A 19,614-nucleotide genomic window follows, 5' to 3' on the forward strand; every position below is an offset into this window, starting at 1 on the left:
TCCTCCATATGATATTTCATCGCTTGGTTCATATCAAACTCAATCTTATCGTCTCCTATTGGTAAAACTACTTTCCCTTCCGACACATCAACTAGAGCACGTCCCGTGTTCATGAACGGTCTACCAAAGATTAGCGGACAATTAACGTCATATGCAAAATCTAATATAACGAAATCGGTATGAAAAATAAATTTGTCAACTTTAACTAAAACATCCTCAATTATACCATATGGTCTTTTAGTGGTTTGATCCGCTAATTGCAAAACCATATTGGTACGTTTGATATCTTCTTCTAAGCCTAACTTATTAAAAATAGATAATGACATCAAGTTTATGCTTGCTCCTAAATCACAAAGACAACTTGGGAATTCAATATCTCCCAATTTACACGGAATGGTAAAACATCCGGGATCTTTGAGTTTGGTGGGCAAATTACTTGACACAATTGAACTGCAATCTTCAGTTAGTGAAATGGATGAAATTCCTTCCCAACTGATTTTCTTTGAAATTAAATCTTTGAGAAATTTACCATAATTGGGAATTTGCGTAATCGCATCCATAAACGTCAAATTAATATGCAAATTTTTTCAGTTTGTCTAAAAATGTTAAAAGTTGTTTGTAATAGTCCTTATTGCGGACTTTGTGTGGAAAAGGTGGTTTGGGTACAAAAGTTTTTGTACTAGAGTCAAGTTGTGCATCTTTTTGGTTTAATGTATCTTCTTTGGACTTTGGTAAATCAGTTCCTGGCAAAGTTGAATTTCCGGGCATTTCCGGACCTAAGTAATTTTTCCTTGAACGAAGAGTGATAGCCTTTAAATGCTCTTTCGGATTTTCTTCCGTATGGCTTGGAAGACTTCCCTCTTTGCGAGATGGAATTGATTTAGCGAGTTGTCCAATTTGAACCTCCAAATTATGGATGCTAGATGATTGGTTTTTAATAAGCTGATCGAATTTATTCTCGATCCGTTTAAAACCATCGTCGTGATTACTTATTTTTCCGCTCATAGCATCAATAAATTTGTCGATTTTAGAAGATAAAGTGCTAATCGTATCTCTTGATTGATTTTGATAATTAGTCGTACGATTTTGATTAGCATTAGCATTATTATTGTTATCTCTCCAGTTAAAGTTAGGATGATTTCTCCATCCAGGATTATATGTATTGGAGTAAGGGTTATTAGGTTGGTTTTGCCCTTGGACAAAATTTACCTATTCAATTTCACTCATATCTTCATAATCCACATCTGTTTGGATTGGCTTACCATTAGGATCACACGGTGCCATAAACCTATCAATTTTGTGCGATAAGGCAGAAAATTGGGCTTGCAACATCGCAACTGGATCAAGATTCACTATACCTTTAACTGATGATGTAGTTGAGGATGATGGTTTCGCTATTAGTACGTGTCCACGTTCCGCGGGCCACATAATGCTGTTGATTGCCATTTCCTCCAGAAGTTCTCCTGCTTGGGCCGATGTTTTCTTCATGAATAACCCTCCAGACATAGCATCCAATGAACCTCTAGTTGTAGGATTTAGTCCATTATAAAATGTTTGCATTAAAAGTTCAGCGGGCAATTGGTGGTGTGGGCATAAACGTTGAAGTTCTTTAAAACGTTCCCAAGCCTCATAAAGAGTTTCATTATCATTTTGAGAAAAAGATGTTAACTCTTTAATGACTCTTACGGTTTTTGCTAAAGGAAAATTTTTTTGATAAAAATGCTTGGGCTAATTGCTCCCAAGTCTCAAATGTAGCGGCTGGCATAGAAGTCAACCACTCTTTGGCTCGATCCTTCAAAGTAAAAGGAAAAAGGCGAAGATTGATTGCTTTCGCATTCACATTCGGTAATTTAAAAGTGTCACAAATTTCTAAGAAATTTGTCAAATGGGTGTTAGGATTTTCGTTAGGTAACCCGTAAAATGTTACGTTATTTTGTAACATATTAAGCAATGCTGGCTTAATCTCAAATTGATTTGCATTTATTTGGGGTCTAACTATACTATTTGTTACACCGGCCACTCCTGGCCTAGCGTAATCCATAAGCGTAGCCATAACTTCTGGCTCAGTAATTCTAGTTTTTATTGGAGTTTTGTTTATCTTTTTCTTTTCTTTCTTGTTCTTTTTAAGAGTCCTTTCAATTTCTGGGTCAATAGGATCTGGTGAAGTGCCTGAACTTCGAGAACTGCGCATGAACCTGAAATTTCGCACGAACCGAAACTACCTTCAAAACAGAATTTGAAAAATAAATATGTTAGTAATTTGAAATAAATAAAAATATAAAAGTTTGAATAAGTATAAATAAACCTAGATTCGAAATAAAATACACAAAATCTAAATTTTTGTCAAAAATTTTGGCGTTCCCCGGCAACGGCACCAAAAACTTGTTGAGCGATTTCCGCAAGTGCACAGTATACACTTGTAGTAATAAAAGATATCGATCCCACAGGGAACATTTTTTAACAAAAACTTATTTTGAATTGGTTAAATATACTTTTAAGATTTATAATAAGGAAAATCGTTAAATCGGATTTGGTTTTGAATTTGCTAGAATGAGAATTAGATTAGAGTATGAAGATGTTTAGAAAATACTTCTGATTTAGGAGTGAATTTGCAAGACAGGAATGTTTAGTACTTTTTAGAAAAGTAAACAAATGTATTCGTTTACATTAAGCAAAGAAAACAACTTTAAACTTTGTATAAATTATAACGATGAAATAAATGACGGAACCTCTAATTTTTAGGCTTTGAACTGTAGTCAATCCTCCTACGGCCGGGTTAGATTGCTACCTTAACCAAATTAAAACTCTACCGAGATAATAATTTGTCTAAGTGTTCAACAAAGTTTCCTTGTAAAGATTTTGAATTAAACTACGTTTTAATGAAAACACCAGCAATCCACTTTGGATCCTTTACCAAAGTGCTGCATAAAAATCTGTCGAATAGAACGGACTTTATTAGATGAAATATAAATTGATACAAGTTTATAGAGAACAAGGAGCATGAAAACATTCGACGGCGTGCAAGTGAACGGGTTGTCAATCCTTTCCTTGGGTTTCGTTAGAGTTTATCAGGCTTAGGGGCGGATTCTCTACTTAATCTTCTCGCTGAATCTTCGGAATAGAGACTGGTCTATCTACTACCAAAATGTAAACTAAATATGAACAATGTCTAAACGCTATTGTGTTTGTTATTATTGAATAAACAATGTGTGTACATCATATTGCTTTTTACAGAAATGAAATCTAAATTCTGAATCACTCGACTCGGAATTTCTGCATAAGTTCTATACTAATCTCTTTCTTCTATATCTTTTCAACTCTCCATCAACTCTTTATTTATAGATGTTGAAGAGTCGTGGTTGAAGTGTCGTGTCCGTTGTGAAGGATCGTATCCGTTGAGAAAGGACATCTTTATCCACCCGAACGAACGCGTTTCTTGGAATTTAACATGTGTTCATTGTACTTGGCAGAATTTCTGCACTTACTGAGAATGGCAATTCTCGGCCGAGAATGGGGGAGCATTTATTTGGTCTTCGGACGAAGGGAAGGAGCTGCTGAAGAACGCGTGTTGCGACCGAGAATTGTGGATTCTCGGTCGCGGCTTTCATAAAATTCTCTACCGAGAATTGGTTTCCTCAACCAAGAATTTGACATTTCTTCTGTTTCTGACCTCGTCTTTGTCCTCGTTTAGGTGTAATTGATCTTCGTCGTTTTTTGACTCCTTTTGTAGGGTTTTTATTCTGTTTTTAAGCTCTTTTCGTTCCTATTTGGATTTTACCAAATATTTACGTACCTTGCAAGAAAGAAACATATTCGAGAGTAAAAGCATTCTAAACAGGTATAAATAGTATAAATTTGTAGCAATATTGATGTAATTATTGATGATATATTAGGTATATTTTGGGCTTAACACCGACATGGATGGAAAGGTTAGCACCTAGAAAGCTAGGTTAGTAACGAAAGGATACCGTTAAAAATAAGGAGTTGATTATGATGAAACTTTCTCTCCAGTAGCCATGTACAAATCAATCAGAATTATGCTCGCTATTGCCGCTCACTACGATTACGAGATTTGGCAAATGGATGTGAAAACAGCTTTCCTAAATGGAAACCTGCTTGAGGATGTATATATGATGCAACCTGAAGGTTTCATATCGAAGGATGCAACCAAGGTTTGCAAACTTCAGAGATCCATTTATGGACTCAAGCAACCATCAAGAAGCTGGAACAAGCGTTTTGACGAAACCATAAAACAGTTTGGTTTCGAACAAAATTGCGAAGAAGCTTGTATTTACAAGAAAGTTAGTGGGAGCTCAGTAGCATTTCTCATATTATATGTGGATGATATATTGCTGATGGGAAATGACATAGCTCTGCTACAGTCGGTGAAAGTATGGTTATCAGGTAACTTCTCCATGAAAGACCTAGGTGTAACAGCTTATATACTAGGGATAAAGATCTATAGAGATAGATCAAGAAGACTGCTTGGTCTTTCACAGGCTACATACATTGAAAAGGTGCTATATCGGTTTAGGATGCTTGAATCAAAAAGAGGTAACTTACCCAAAGTACATGGGTTAAAGTTAATCAATCATCAGTGTCCTAAAATGGAAGATGATAAGAAACACATGGCTGTAATTCCGTACGCCAGCGCGATTGGTTCGATTATGTATGCTATGCTTTGCACTAGACTTGACGTAGCGTTCACGTTAAGTATAACGAGTTGCTATCAAGGAAATCTGGGTGATGAGCATTGGAATGCTCTCAAGAACATTCTTAAGTACTTGAGAAGGACTAAAGACATGTTCCTAGTGTACGGAGAAGGGGAACTGAAAATATAAGGATTTTCAGATGCCAGTCAACTCACAGATGAGAACGATTTTAGATTCCAATCAGGATACCTGTTTATCTTGAAAGGGGGCGCGGTAAGTTGGAAGAGTTCAAAGCAGGGAAGCGTGGCTTTCTCTACGACTGAGTTTGAGTACATCGCTACTGCGAAGGCAGCAAAGGAAGCAGTTTGGATTAAGAAGTTCATTACCGAACTTGGTGTGGTGCCTGACATTGTGAATCCCATTACTCTGTACTGTGATAACAATGGATCCATTGCACAAGCAAAGGTGTTGGAGTTTAGTGTCCTAAAGACAATTGTTTTAGGATACTAATATTAATGAATAAATTGTTTATTTGATCATTTTTTTAATTAGATATATATAACATTGAAATATAACTATATATATATAAAGGCACAAATCTTTCATAAAGAAAGTAACCCTAAGTTTATTTAAGTAGTTATAAAGTGTTCATACAAGCATGAAGTGAGACTGTACTTTATAATAGACCAATAGACTTAAAGTAAACCCAAGTCAAGTAATATGTTATAAGGGTTGGCATATTGCTGTTGAGACTTGCATGTAACAGTGTTTTCTGTCGAGACAGAAAGCTGATCTCACAAGCTTTAGATATCCAGATATCTAGACAGTTACATGGATCCGGTGAAGGAGTTCATTAGGATTGGGACCCGACTTGAGATAACATTATGGATTAATTTATCTAAAAGTGTCAACTGTTCATCTCATTGGTATTAGTAGGTATAACTAATCCTCGAACTCAAACATTCATTAATTAGTGATTCTGGATTATGGAGTCTGGTACTTTGATTTTGTGCGAGCACGATCCAACATGTGAGAGCCTGGGGTGTGTGAGAGCAGGGTTGGGTATCACACAAAGTAATTGCAGAATAGTTAATGTCAGATTGAGCATTCATCACTCCCGATAAATGGGAGATATATCCAAATGGTCGCTTGTGGTGAATTAACTGAAATCCTTGCAAGGTGATAGAGTTAAGAGTAGAAATGGATATTTCACTTAAATTATCTTTCAGAGTGAATTCAACCTGTACAAGTAAAACGGACTCTTCGTTATATGTAACCTTGACATGCTCCATGGTTATAAGGAATTGACCAACATGATATAGTTGATGAAGGATCGTATTATATTGTACCTAATGCAGAAAGGTTAACGTCAGTCATCAACCTGACTTCTTAATTGCTTTGGGAGAATATCATAGGTTCTGCTAGTAACAGCTCGCGACGGTATTTCGTTATATATATCTTGGAATTAATCGTGATGAATAATTTCAAAGGATATATACGGCTAGTGGCAATAAAGAACCTAATGGGTCGCATATGGGACTTAGAATCAGAGGACGAAAATGTAATTTAGTGAAACATTGTGCATGGGCCGAAATTTGTATATTAATGGGGATATTAGTTTGATTTAATAATTATAATTAGATTATGGTTATAAATTAAAATAAAGGATTATCTAATAATATTAATTAGAAGTTTTATGTGATTGAAACTCTAATTAATTATCCCTAACAATAATTGAATTATTAACTTGATTAATAATAATTATCTAAATATAATTAGTTATTATTTAGATAATATTAAAGTGTTTATTTAATTATCTAATTAGTAATCCTATTCCGAATAAGATTCTAATTAATTAATTACCTAACACAACTAGGACTAGGGTTTTGAGAAGTCTATAAATAGACTCCCTAACCTAGGAATTTCGGCCAACTAAAGAAAAGGAGGAGAGGAATTGATCCGTCTTTCGTCTCGGCTAATTTACTTTATTTCTTACTCCCTCTTTGATCTCGTATCGATTTCTGTTAGAGGCAATCATTGCGATTGCTATACTTTAAAGTTTAATTACTGATTAGTTTTGTTTTTATGTGTTGAACAAAAACGTTCGTTGCTCACGAGTTGATAATAAGAAGTTGTGGGCACTTAGTTTGCAACCGTAGATAGTTCTTCACTAAAGGTATTACTTTCTATCCTTCTTTATATGAAATAACAATTAACAGATCTTGGAAAAGGGAAATAGATAAAATAGATAAAAATTTATTATTCCGCTACGCCTAGGCTTGTCTATTTTCCTACAAAAGGAACCACGGTCCCATAATGCATCCAAGCATTACCTTAAGCGATGCCACATTGTAAGAGAGATTGCTGCAAAAGGAGATGTGAGAATAGAAAGAGTACCTATAGAGGACAACGTAGCAGATCCGTTGACAAAAGCCTTAACCCAGAAAGTACATGATCGTCATTTGAGTTCTACTAGGATAAGTTGTAGAAACAATTGGATTTAGTCCAAGTGGGAGTATGTTGGGGTTTAGTGTCCTATAGACAATTGTTCCAGGATATAAACCTGTTGTAAATGAATTGTTCTTTATGTCATTTGCTTTAATAAGATATGGTTTCATAACTGTATAAAGGCAACTACTTTTAAAGAACTAAATAAGTCTAAATAAAAGGAAATCCCTAAGTTTATTTAAAGTGATTATAAAGTGTTCATACAAGCATGAACTGAGACAAAACATTATAATAAACTAATAAACGTAAAACCACCCCAAGTCAAATCTTGTAAGAACGTACCATAATTGGGAATTTGCGTAATCGCATCCATAAATGTCAAATTAATGTGCAAATTTTTAAGTTTGTCTAAAAATGTTAAAAGTTGTTTGTCATAGTCCTTATTTCGGACTTTGTGTGGAAAATGTGGTTTGGGTACAAAAGTTTTTGTACTTGAGTCAATTGGTGAACTTTTAGTGTTTGATATATCTTCTTTGGATTTTGGTAAATCAGTTCCTGGTAAAATTGAATCTCCGGGCATTTCCGGACCTAAGTAATTTTTCCTTGAACGAAGAGTGATAGCCTTGAAGTGCTCTTTTGGATTTTCCTCCATATGGCTGGGAAGACTTCCCTCTTTGCGGGATGGAATTGATTTAGCAAGTTGTCCAATTTGAACCTCCAAATTATGGATGCTAGATGAATGGTTTTTAATAAGCTGATCGAATTTATTCTCGATCCGTTTAAAACCATCGTCGTGATTACTTATTTTTCCACTCATAGCATCTATAAATTTATCGATTTTAGAAGATAAAGTGCTAATCGTATCTCTTGATTGATTTTGATAATTATTGGTACGATTTTGATTAGCATTTGCATTATTATTATTATCTCTCCAGTTAAAGTTAGGATGATTTCTCCATCCAGGATTATAAGTATTGGAATAAGGGTTATTAGTTTGGTTTTGCCCTTGGACAAAATTTACCTGTTCAATCTCGCTCATACCTTCATAATCCACATCCATTTGGATTGGATTACCATTAGAGTCGCATGGTGCCATAAACCTATCAATTTTGTGTGATAAGGCAGAAAATTAGGCTTGTAACATCGCAACTGGATCAAGATTCACTATACCTTTAACCGATGATGTGTTTGAGGATGATGGTTTCGCCACTGGTATATGTCCACGATCTGCGGGCCACATACTGCTGTTAATTACCATTTCCTCCAAAAGTTCTCTTGTTTGGGCAGATGTCTTTTTCATAAATAACCCTCCCGACATAGCATCTAATGAACCTCTTGTTGTAGGATTTAATCCATTATAAAATGTTTGCATTAAAAGTGCATCGGGCAATTGGTGGTGTGGGCATAAACGTTGAAGTTCTTTAAAACGTTCCCAAGCCTCATAAAGAGTTTCGTTATCATGTTGAGAAAAAGATGTTAACTCTTTTATGACTCTTGCGGTTTTTGCTAAAGGAAAATATTTTGATAAAAATGCTTGGGCAAGTTGGTCCCAAGTTTCAAATGTTGCGCCTAACATAGAAGTTAACCAGTCTTTCGCTCTGTCCTTCAAAGTGAAAGGAAAGAGGCGAAGTTTGATTCCTTCGGCAGTCAAATCACTTATTTTAAAAGTGTCACAAATTTCAAGGAAATTTGTCAAATGGGTGTTAGGATTTTCGTTAGGTAACCCGTAAAATGTTACATTATTTTGCAACATATTAAGCAATGCTGGCTTAATTTCAAATTGATTTGCATTTATTTGGGGTCTAACTATGCTGTTGGTTACACCGGCCACTCCTGGCCTATCGTAATCCATAAATGTAGCCATAGTTTCTAGCTCGGTATCTCTAGTTTTTAATGGAGTTTTGTTTTTGTTTTTCTTGTATTTCTTGTTCTTTTTAAGGGTTCTTTCAATTTCTGGGTCTATAGGGTCTGGTGTAGTGCCTGAACTTCGAGAACTGCGCATGAACCTGAAATCTTGCACGAACTGAAACTACCTTCAAAACAGAATTTGAAAAATAAATATGTTAGTAATTCGAAATAAATAAAATAAAAGTTTGAATAAGTATGTGTAAACCTAGATTCGAAATAAAACACGAAAAATCTAAATTTTTGTTAAAAAATTTGGCGTTCCCCGGCAACGGCGCAAAAAACTTGTTGAGCGATTTCCGCAAGTGCACGGTATACGCTTGTAGTAATAAAAGATATCGAACCCACAGGGAACGCTTTTTAACGAAAACTTATTTTAAATCGGTTTGATTTACTTTCAAGGTTTATAATATGGAAAATCGTTTAATTGGATTTGGTTTTGAAATTGCTAGAATAAGAATTAGACTAAAGTATGTAGAATGTTAGAAATCACTTCTGATTTAAGGATAAATTTACAAAACAGAAACGTTTAGTGCTTTAGAAAAGTGAATAAATGTATTCGTTCGCATTAAGCAAAGAAAACAACTTTAAACTTTGTATACAAATTATATAAATGTAATAACGTGAACTCATTCAATTAAAAGGCTTTGAACGCAACAATCCCCTAACTGGTTAGATTGCTTCCTTAACCCAATTGATACTTTTATCCAAGATACCAATTTGTCTAAGTGTTCAACAAATTTTCCTTGTAAAGATTTTGAATTCAACTATGTATTAATGAAAACACCAGAACTCACTTCGGATCATTTACCATAAGTGCTACATAAAAATCTATCGAATAGAATAAACTTTATTAGATGAAGTGTGAATTTGATACAAGTTTACAGAGAACAAGAAGCATGGAAGCTTTCGACGACTTTCAAGCGAACGGGTTGGCAATCCTTTCCTTGAACCTCGTTTAGAGTTTGTCAGGCTCCTGGGGCGAATCCTCTACTAAATCTTCTCGTTGAATCTTCGGAATAGAGATTGGTCTATCTACTAAAAAAATGTAAACTAATATGAACAAATCTAAACGCTACTGTGTTTGTAATTTTTTGATAAACAATGTGTGTACATCATATTGCTTTTTACAAAATCGAACTTCTAACTCTGAATCGCTTGACTCAGAATTTCTGCATTAGTTATGTACTAATCTTCTCTTCAATATATCTTCAACTCTGAAATCAACTCTTTATTTATAGATGTTGAAGAGTCGGGTTTAAGGAACGTGTCTGCTGCGAAGAGGCGTTCTTATCCAATCGAACGGACGCATTTCTTTGAAAACGAACGTGTACGAATAGCCCTTCCAGAAATTCTGAACTTACCGAGAATAATTAATTCTCGGCCGAGAATGGGGGAGCAGGTTTTAGCCTTTGAAAAGAAGGGAAAAGTTGCTGGTCGACGCGTGTCATGACCAAGAATGGAGGATTCTCGGTCGCGACACGGAGGTTTTTACTCCGTTTCTTACTTCGTCGTCGTTTCGACGCGTTTGATTTTCATCGTCTTTGACTCCTTTTGTAGGGGTTTTTCTTCTGTTTTTAACCTCTTTTCGTTCTTATTTGGATTTTACCAAATATTTAGGTACCTTGCATGAAAGAAACATATTCGGAAGTAAAAGTACGCTAAACAGATATAAATAGTACGAATTCGTAGCAAAACTGTTGTAAATAATAATGATATTTAAGGTATATTTTGGGCTTAACAGCTTTTTTGATATTCTAAAAATCGTTTTAAAACTGTTTTAAATCCGATATATAAGCAGCAACCTGAACTACTATTCACGATTGCTGCCACGCGGCAGCAATTGACTGCGACTGGGCATCACTGCCATGAGGCAGCGGCGACCAACCGCGACGCTTTTGCTAGACGGCAGCAACAATTTGTGTTCGGGCCCTTTACGGGCCCGGCTCGAGAGAATATCTATATGTTTTAAAAAGGGGTTTTTAAAATAAAATAGTTTTGAACATATTTGTGTGTGTGTATATATATATATATATATATATATATATATATATATATATATATATATATATACGTTTCAGAAATTAATAGTTTTCTGTTTAATTTCAAAGAAAATTAGTTGGGAAGGGATTTCATCCATTTCACTAACTAAAGACTGTAGTTCGATAGTGTCGAGTAATTTGCCTACTAAACTCAAAGATCCCGGATGTTTTACTATTCCGTGTAAATTGGGAGATATTGAATTCCGAAGTTGTCTTTGTGATTTAGGAGCAAGTATAAACTTAATGTCGTTGTCTATTTTTAATAAGTTAGGTTTAGAAGAAGATATCAAACGTACCAATATGGTTTTGCAATTAGCGGATCAAACCAATAAAAGACCATATGGTATAATTGAAGACATTTTAGTTAAAGTCGACAAATTTATTTTTCCTACCGATTTCGTTATATTAGATTTTGCATATGACGTTAATTGTCCACTAATTTTTGGTAGACCGTTTATGAACACGGGACGTGCTCTAGTTGATGTGTCGGAAGGGAAAGTAGTTTTAAGGATAGGAGAAGATAAGATCGAGTTTGATATGAACAAGGCAATGAAATATCCTATGGAGGAATTCGCCTGTATGAAACTTGATTTAGTTGAAGAATGTGTTAATGACATTATTCAAAAAGAAGAAATAATAGAACCAATAATGGGCGAAGAATTAGAAGATAAGGACCCAGAGCCTTTGATTCGAGAAGATGGACCAGTTTCGCCTTCAATTGTAATTCCCCCTAAATTAGAACTTAAAGAGTTATGTTGTCTCCTCAATGGACTCTAGCAAGTGTACTAGATACAAGTAATAAAATGATAACTCCAGTATCGTATCCACAGGGATTGAGGATCAAAGTTTACAAGAAATACTTTGTAGAACAGGGTGTGTGGTGTGTGTCAATTCTTTAATTTGAGAGGTGTTGTTCAAACATAAACAAGATCAAAGCTTTAGTTGATTTCAAAGAGTACTTAATGATAGAAAGGCAGAACAGGTCAAGCACAGCAGAACAGGTTACTTTCAGTCTCTAAACACCCTATTTATTCATGAATGACGTAAAGTGAAGTCAAGGTCTCTGCTTTAATGCTCACTTAAGTCAACTCTCGTGTGTTCTTAAGATTCTAAGACGTACTACAACTTTAAGAGTCCCTAAAGTTGGTTCTTTCTTGCATTACGATCGAAACATCATTTCTATTTAAGAAAACCCTTGATACAACCTCCTGACATCTCTGTTTTGGGGTCGAATGCTTGATAAATAGTTCCGTGAAGATGAAAGCAGTTTCCTATCATGCATCTAACACTAACATACATGCTTTAAGTAATGGAGTTAAAAGTTTATCAAGCACAACATAATATATCACCATTCATTCATAAATAAGATAATAGAAGACTTACATAACCGGCCCTAACTGGCCAAACCCATTCAAAACGACTACTCACTCATAGTGAAGAGTGAATAGCCACCATTAATTCCACAGACCTCCATTGGAGGCGTCATCGTCCTAAGAGAGCTTCGCCTCTCTTCAAAAGTTCTAACTAAAACTGATTGTCTCAAGAGTAAAAGGTGTCTGTTTTCCTTCCCTCGACTACATCTATATAAAGGAAGAAAAACGAACCATGCCACCAAATATTACAAAAAGATTGTTTTCCTACAGCTACTAATACTAGGGAATGATTAATTTAAGTTGACCCTTGAACACTCAAGGGGTGATCCATCTTATCATCATGCTGCTTTCCTGCCTCCATGCGTCTTCTGCATCTGCCACGCCTGCCGCGCCGCTCCTGACACTTGTCCAGTCGCTATCCGTCATCGGGTACACAGCGGAAATCCACTGGATCAAAGGATGCTCGACTCCTTATGGTTTATTGCAAAACAGGCTGTGTTATCGCCCATTTTGACTTAATCAATACAATCTGCATAAAACACTTATAAGCCCATATGTTTCAGAATATTTTTCCTGAAATGCACATAAAATGTTATTAAAATGCTGTTTAATTATAGTCATATTCATGCCCAAAAAATACCCCCAAATAAAATCCTTGCTTGTCCTCAAGTAAGCAAAAAGATAACAATAACACAAGAGAATAGCTCTAGGCATGAATAATCGAAGGAGTATTTACAGAAAGAATTTATGCAGAAACAAGGGAAACAGATTTATAGGAGAGTGATTCAAACAGAAAGAATTTAAGAAGAAGAACTTGAACAATTTGTGACTGCTAATGAGGCTTTTGCTAGAATCAAAGTTTAAATCCCTTTCTTATGAAATTCCTCAAAGCTTCAATTTGAACCTCAATCCAAGTGCCTCACTAAGTTCAGTAGGATTCACACACTCTCAAATGGCCTTTGTTGCCATAGGGGAAAGTATCATCACTCCTCAGCTTAGTACTATGATCGCTAGGTTATGACATTGCTTATTGGCCCTATCTTGATGGATCAAAAATTTTCCGATCATAGTCAAAAGGTCTTGACATGGGTTGTACTGTTAGGCTAAGGCTAAGGTATGGATGTGAATTGACAATTTAAGTGTATGAATTTTGTATACATGCAATGCAATTCACCATACTCGGCACTTAGCACAGATCATTACGCACAGCCTGTTTCACAATATAGACCAAACTATCCCTTGAATACACAAACATAATTATCCAAACATTTGACTTTAGTCTCAAGATGTAAGCATTTGTCAAAAATTTAAGAGACCAATTCAAACACTTTCCTGTTATCTTTTAAAATTCCTATTCATTCCTCAAATGTCATCCTTTTACCGTTTGATCATTATAAATACAGATTTTCTCAAAAAAATTCATTTTTCTTTCTTTCGAGCAGCTTGTTCTGAGTATGAGACAAATTCAAGGTGTTTTTGGGATTATAGTGAAGGGAATTGGTTCCTTAAATTTGTGTTTGCGAAAGAATAGGTTAAGGCTCAAGTTGGATATCCTAAAAATGTGAGTGCAAAGCACAGGTAGGCTTTTTGTGGAGTGAAATTGGGATCTAACTGCCTTTTCCTCCTATGATCATCCAAAATTTTACCATTTTGATTAGGAAGCCAAAGCAATACCTACCTAAAGACAATATGCACTAGCCCTCTCATGAAGAATCATCGCATTTTCATGCTAATGTAGGCTCAAGTTCTCACATTTCAGGGCTTTTGCATTGGAGCAGGAGATTCTTTAAGTGAAGATTGAGTTAAAACTTGAAAATTTTCAGAATTTCACGATTTAAAAAGGGAGCTCAAATAATAAAACAAAGCTATCACCTCAAATTTGCAATCACAAAAGCACAATTAGTTGCGAAATGGATCAGAAAGTGAAATGATTACATAAACACATTATGCGATTTGCTTAACGAGGACGTCAAGATTTTATTAGAGGGAAATTTACTTAAACTCATCAAACTACAACAACATCATGCTTCATCTTTTTATCATGTTATGTTCAAGTAGTTTTGCAGTAGTTTAAACGCATGCAATCCACCCCCCCCCCCCCCAAAAAATTAACATTGTCCTCAATGTTACTCTAACAACAGGATAAAAGAATCATAACATGATAACATGGGAGTGTAACAATAAAAACAAAAAAGGGTTATAAGTGTTACCAGATGCTTGGATAGCGACAAGTTTGAGGTTTTAAACAAGTGGGGAACGAGAGGAATCAACCTCTCGATCCTTAGCAGGAGCAGTACCATCCCCTTTCGAGGAGGTAGCGGCATTTGTTTCAGGGACATCAGATTTCGCTCTTACCGGACTTTTAATCGAGGCACCTGAAGGACTTTCTCGCCCATGCTCTTTTACACAGAGGTGCTTCAGCATATCCACCTCACTTTGTAGAATACCATTTTTATGCTCCAGGGCATGGATTTGGTCACGGTTAGCCACATTCTGCGCAAACAGGGCATTGAACTTACAGACAATATCATCATTGGTGAGCTTTGCACATTTCATGTAAAAGGCAAGATCTTTTTCGTGCTCAACTTGCTCGGACTCAGAGGAGACAGAGACAGTAGGTTCACTCTTTCTCTTGCGGCTTTCAACTCTCCTTGATTCAATAAAGTCTGCCATCCAGACCCACTTCCCATTCACCATTTTCCCAAAACACATGCTCTGTAAACTCCTTAAATCAATCTGGTCAGGGTGGTTTACAACAGTGAGCCAGGTGCGGTCCTCTGGCTTAAAGACTCTAATTTCTGCTGCAATCCGAGTCACGATGCTCCCACAGCAGATGACCGAGGAATTCTTCTTCCCAAAGTTGGCAATGTACTCCCCAAACCAATAGCCTAGATTCATTCTGGGCCCAATTGTCATACGCCACAAAGCCGTAAGGTTGGCATGGGGAATAGTGGCCTGGTTTTTGCGGGCAAAGATGGTGCCAGAGACCAATTTATGGAGGTACCGGACGATATAGTCATCAATATTTGAAGCCTTGGAAACACTACCGTCATACCTCGGCTGGTTCGAAATAGATTGCCAGAAGGCCTGTGGGTCAAATACATCTGGGGTTTGCGTGAACGCCTCCTTGTAACTTTCCAACTCAAGGTCATCGTCATCCGTGGCACCCAATAGACTGTTGAACATGTTCAATGAAGGCCGCTGGGTGTGAGTCATTAGCCTGAAACTAAACTTGCCTTCCTCGTCCGGGTCAGTAATCTCGGAATGGTGCTTAAACGTAGCCAGGAATTCCAGCGTGAGTTCTTTGTAGGTCGGCTCAGTCATTTCAAAGAAGCAGCCGAAATGGCCTGCTTCCATGAGCCTCCGCACACGCTGATCAAGTTTGAGCCTTTTTAAGGTGTCCCAGCAAACTGTCCTCACAGGCCCGAATTCTAGTTACGCAAGTTCCTTGTAGTATTTCTGCGTGGCCGCATCCTTGAACTGAGCAAGCTTTTTCACCAATTTTTCATCCGGAACGAAAGCAACTGAGCCTATCCCCGTCATTTTTCCCTTAGCTTTTTCTTTCTTCGATGAGCCCTCGATTTTCACCTGCTTACCAGAGCCACGAGTTCTCATGGTGTGCTCAAGTTTAAATAGGGTTTCCCAATGGTAAAGAGCACAAAGCATGTGGTGACTAGTGAAAAGAAATATATGAAAAAGAAAACAAATCGAGCAAGGGACCGTAATGAGGTAGTCTCCTTAAGTAGGGAGAGATGGAACGGTCTGTTGCCAACCCGTCTTTATGAGGGCGGTCCAAAGGACGCCACCTGGACAAATTGGCAAAAGGCGCGTACCTTCGAATAAACCCCTGGGTGACGAACGGTCACATTTCAAATTTTTGAATTTACTACTCCCCTATCTGTTCGATTGCATCGAGAAAAAGAGAGCAAACGAAATAAGATCCTAGTGACATAGGATTAGACATTTTTACTTTTCAGGCTTTTATTTCGCCGCCCAACTTCCAATGATAGCCCTGTTTGATGGGTAAATCAACTCCTTATTTGAACAAGTAAAATCGTAAAACTTGACCCTTATGAAAAGGTGTAAGTTTTACAACTGTGCTTATTCCGGAGAAACATCATTACGGACCACTGCTCGACACAAAATGGATCTAAACTACTTTTGACATTACTTAACAAAATTTGAACTTGAAACTAATTTAAATGCAATGTTACTTGTGTTACAAATTGGTGTTTGTAGCGAACACCCTGTTCGATCTTTTAATGGCGTGGGGGATCCTAGAAGTGAACTATATCGATCTTGCTCGTGTGATCGTTCTCCAGATAGGGTTTCAGTCTTTGCCCATTCACCATAAAAGGTTCCTGACCCTCCTTGCCAATTTCAACTGCACCATGACCAAACACCTTGTTTACCAGATAAGGCCCCGTCCATCTTGATTTAAGCTTCCCAGGAAACAATCTGAGTCTCGAATTGTACAAGAGAACTCTTTGTCCTTCATGAAATGTCTTTATCTGGATTTTTCTATCGTGCCACATCTTGGTCTTGTCTTTGTAATTCACTGCATTCTCATATGAAAACAACCTGAACTCCTCCACGTCACAGAGTTGTAGTCTTCGTTGGTCTCCCATAGCCTGTTGGTCAAAATTTAAGAAAGTTAACGCCCAAAAGGCCCTGTGTTCCATTTCAACCGGCAGGTGACAAGACTTTTTGTATAACAATCTAAATGGAGACATTCTGATTGGTGTTTTATAGGCCGTCCTATATGCCCAAAGAGCATCATCAAGCTTGTTTGCCCAGTCTCTCCTAGAACTGCCAACAGTTTTTTCTAAAATTCTTTTGATTTCACGATTGGAAATCTCCACCTGTCCACTTGTTTGTGGATGGTAAGGTGTGGCAATTCTGTGAGAGACTCCAAGCTTGCCCATCAGCTTCTCAAATTTGGCATTGCAAAAGTGGGTTCCTTGATCACTAATGATCGCTCGTGGGACACCGAATCGGGCAAACAGCCTTTTTAGGAATTTTACAACCACACGGGCGTCATTGGTGGGACTAGCCATTGCTTTAACCCACTTGCTCACATAATCTACAACCACTAAGATATATTTATGCCCAAAAGATGTAGGGAATGGACCCATAAAATCTATTCCCCATATATCAAAAATTTCACAAACAACTATGTTGTTGAGGGGCATGACATTTCTAGCTGAGATATTGCCTGTTCGTTGGCACTCATTGCAAGTGCGAACGAACAGATTGGCATCCTTAAAGAGTGTTGGCCAGAAAAAACCTGATTGAAGTACTTTTGCTGCAGTTCTGCTGGTGCTGTGGTGTCGTCCAGCTTCTCGGTCATGACAATGCCTTAGAACAGCCTGTCCCTCCTCTTGAGATATACATCTTCGAATAATTTGGTCGGCGCATAACCTGATCCTCCCAGAAATAATATTTAATTTCAGCATAGAACTTCCTCCTTTGATTAGTGGACAGGTTGTGAGGCTTAAGTGAACTGGCGAGATAATTGGCAATGTTAGCGAACCACGAAGCAGGCTGTGTGATATAAAGATGTTTGTCTGGAAAACTCTCCAAAATCTCAAGTTGTTCTTGCTGGTTGCTTGGTTGAGGAATTCTTGACAAATGATCCGCTGCGACATTGTCCGTTCCCTTCTTGTCCCTAATTTCAAGATCGAACTCTTGAAGTAAAAGCAACCACCGTATTAGCCTTGGTTTTGCATCCTTCTTGGCGAACAGGTAGCGCAGTGCAACATGGTCTGTGTGAACAATGACTTTTGATAGCACCAAGTAAGGGCGAAATTTGTCGAAAGCATACACAACTGTGAGGAGCTCTTTTTCCGTCGTGGTGTAATTCTGCTGGGTCTCGGTTAATGTTTTGCTTGCATACTAGATAGGCCAAAATTTCTTCTCAACCCTCTGCCCCAGAACAGCTCCCACACATGTATCGCTTGCATCACACATCATCTCAAACGGCTGTTCCCAGTCGGGTCCTGCCAGTATAGGCGAGTTGATCAGCTTGCTCTTTAATAGTTCGAACGCCTTTAAACAGCTTCCGCTTCCTTATGAAGTAATGCTGACAAGGGTAGCGCAATCTTTGAAAAATCTTTGATAAACCTGTGGTAAAACCATGCGTGCCCCAGAAAACTTTGCACATCTTTTACATTGGCCGGAACGGCCAGCTTTTCTATCACTTCCACCTTCGCTTTGTCCACTTCCATCCCCTTTTCTGAAATTTTATGCCCGAGAACAACTCCACCCGTAACCATGAAGTGGCATTTCTCCCAATTCAAAACCAAGTGGGTCTCCTTACATCGCACAAGCACGGCTTCGAGGTTGTTTAAACAGCTCTCAAGAGAGTTTCCATAAACAGAGAAGTCGTCCATGAATATTTCTACAGTTCGCTCCACCATATCATAAAATATAAACATCATGCATCTTTGAAATGTGGCTGGAGCGATGCACAGTCCGAACGGCATGCGCCTGTAGGCATAGATCCCGTATGGACATGTGAACGTTGTCTTTTCCTGATCCTCATAGTGAATTGCAATCTAATTGTACCCCGAGTAACCGTCAAGGAAACAATAGAATGCATACCCAGCTAACTGTTTTAACATCTGGTCAATGAAGGGCAAAGGAAAGTGATCCTTCCTTGTGGCTTCGTTGAGCTTTCTGTAATCCACACAAACTCGCCATCCTGTTATTGTTCTCGTGGGCACCAACTCGTCTTTCTCGTTGAGGACTACGGTTGTTCCTCCCTTCTTTGGTACAACATGAACAGGGCTGGTCCACACACTATCAGAGATTGGGTAAATAATGCCGGCATCAAGAAGCTTGATCACCTCTTTTCGCACAACCTCCTTCATATGGGGATTCAGTCTGCGTTGCGGCTGGACAGATGGCTTGTGCTCCTTCTCCATCAAGATTCTGTGGACACAGACTGCCGGACTGATACCTTTGATATCATCAATTTTCCATGCGATTGCATCCTTGTTTCTTCGCAAAACTTCCATGAGTTGCGCTTTCTGATCAGGAGTTAACTTTGAGGATATAATAAATGGACTCCCGCTGGGTGGTTCCAGGAAGGCATACTCAAGGTGTGCAGGTAACGGTTTCAATTCTGGTTTAGACACTGGCACAGTTGCTATCTCCGGTGGTTCTTGATGAGTAGGAACAGTAGGATCGAAA

At 37.6% G+C, this 19,614-nt stretch overlaps 2 non-coding genes across 2 annotated transcripts; both read left to right on the plus strand.

Moving 5' to 3' along the window:
- Positions 1-1,576: 1,576 nt before the first annotated feature.
- On the plus strand, positions 1,577-1,683 carry LOC136228141 (small nucleolar RNA R71). The gene has a single exon (XR_010688476.1). It is a non-coding gene; the product is annotated as a small nucleolar RNA R71 (small nucleolar RNA).
- A 6,805-nt stretch (positions 1,684-8,488) lies between these two features.
- On the plus strand, positions 8,489-8,595 carry LOC136228257 (small nucleolar RNA R71). The gene has a single exon (XR_010688585.1). It is a non-coding gene; the product is annotated as a small nucleolar RNA R71 (small nucleolar RNA).
- Positions 8,596-19,614: the final 11,019 nt, after the last annotated feature.

Source organism: Euphorbia lathyris, chromosome 4 (assembly GCF_963576675.1).
Source record: "Euphorbia lathyris chromosome 4, ddEupLath1.1, whole genome shotgun sequence".
Lineage (NCBI taxonomy): Eukaryota > Viridiplantae > Streptophyta > Magnoliopsida > Malpighiales > Euphorbiaceae > Euphorbia > Euphorbia lathyris.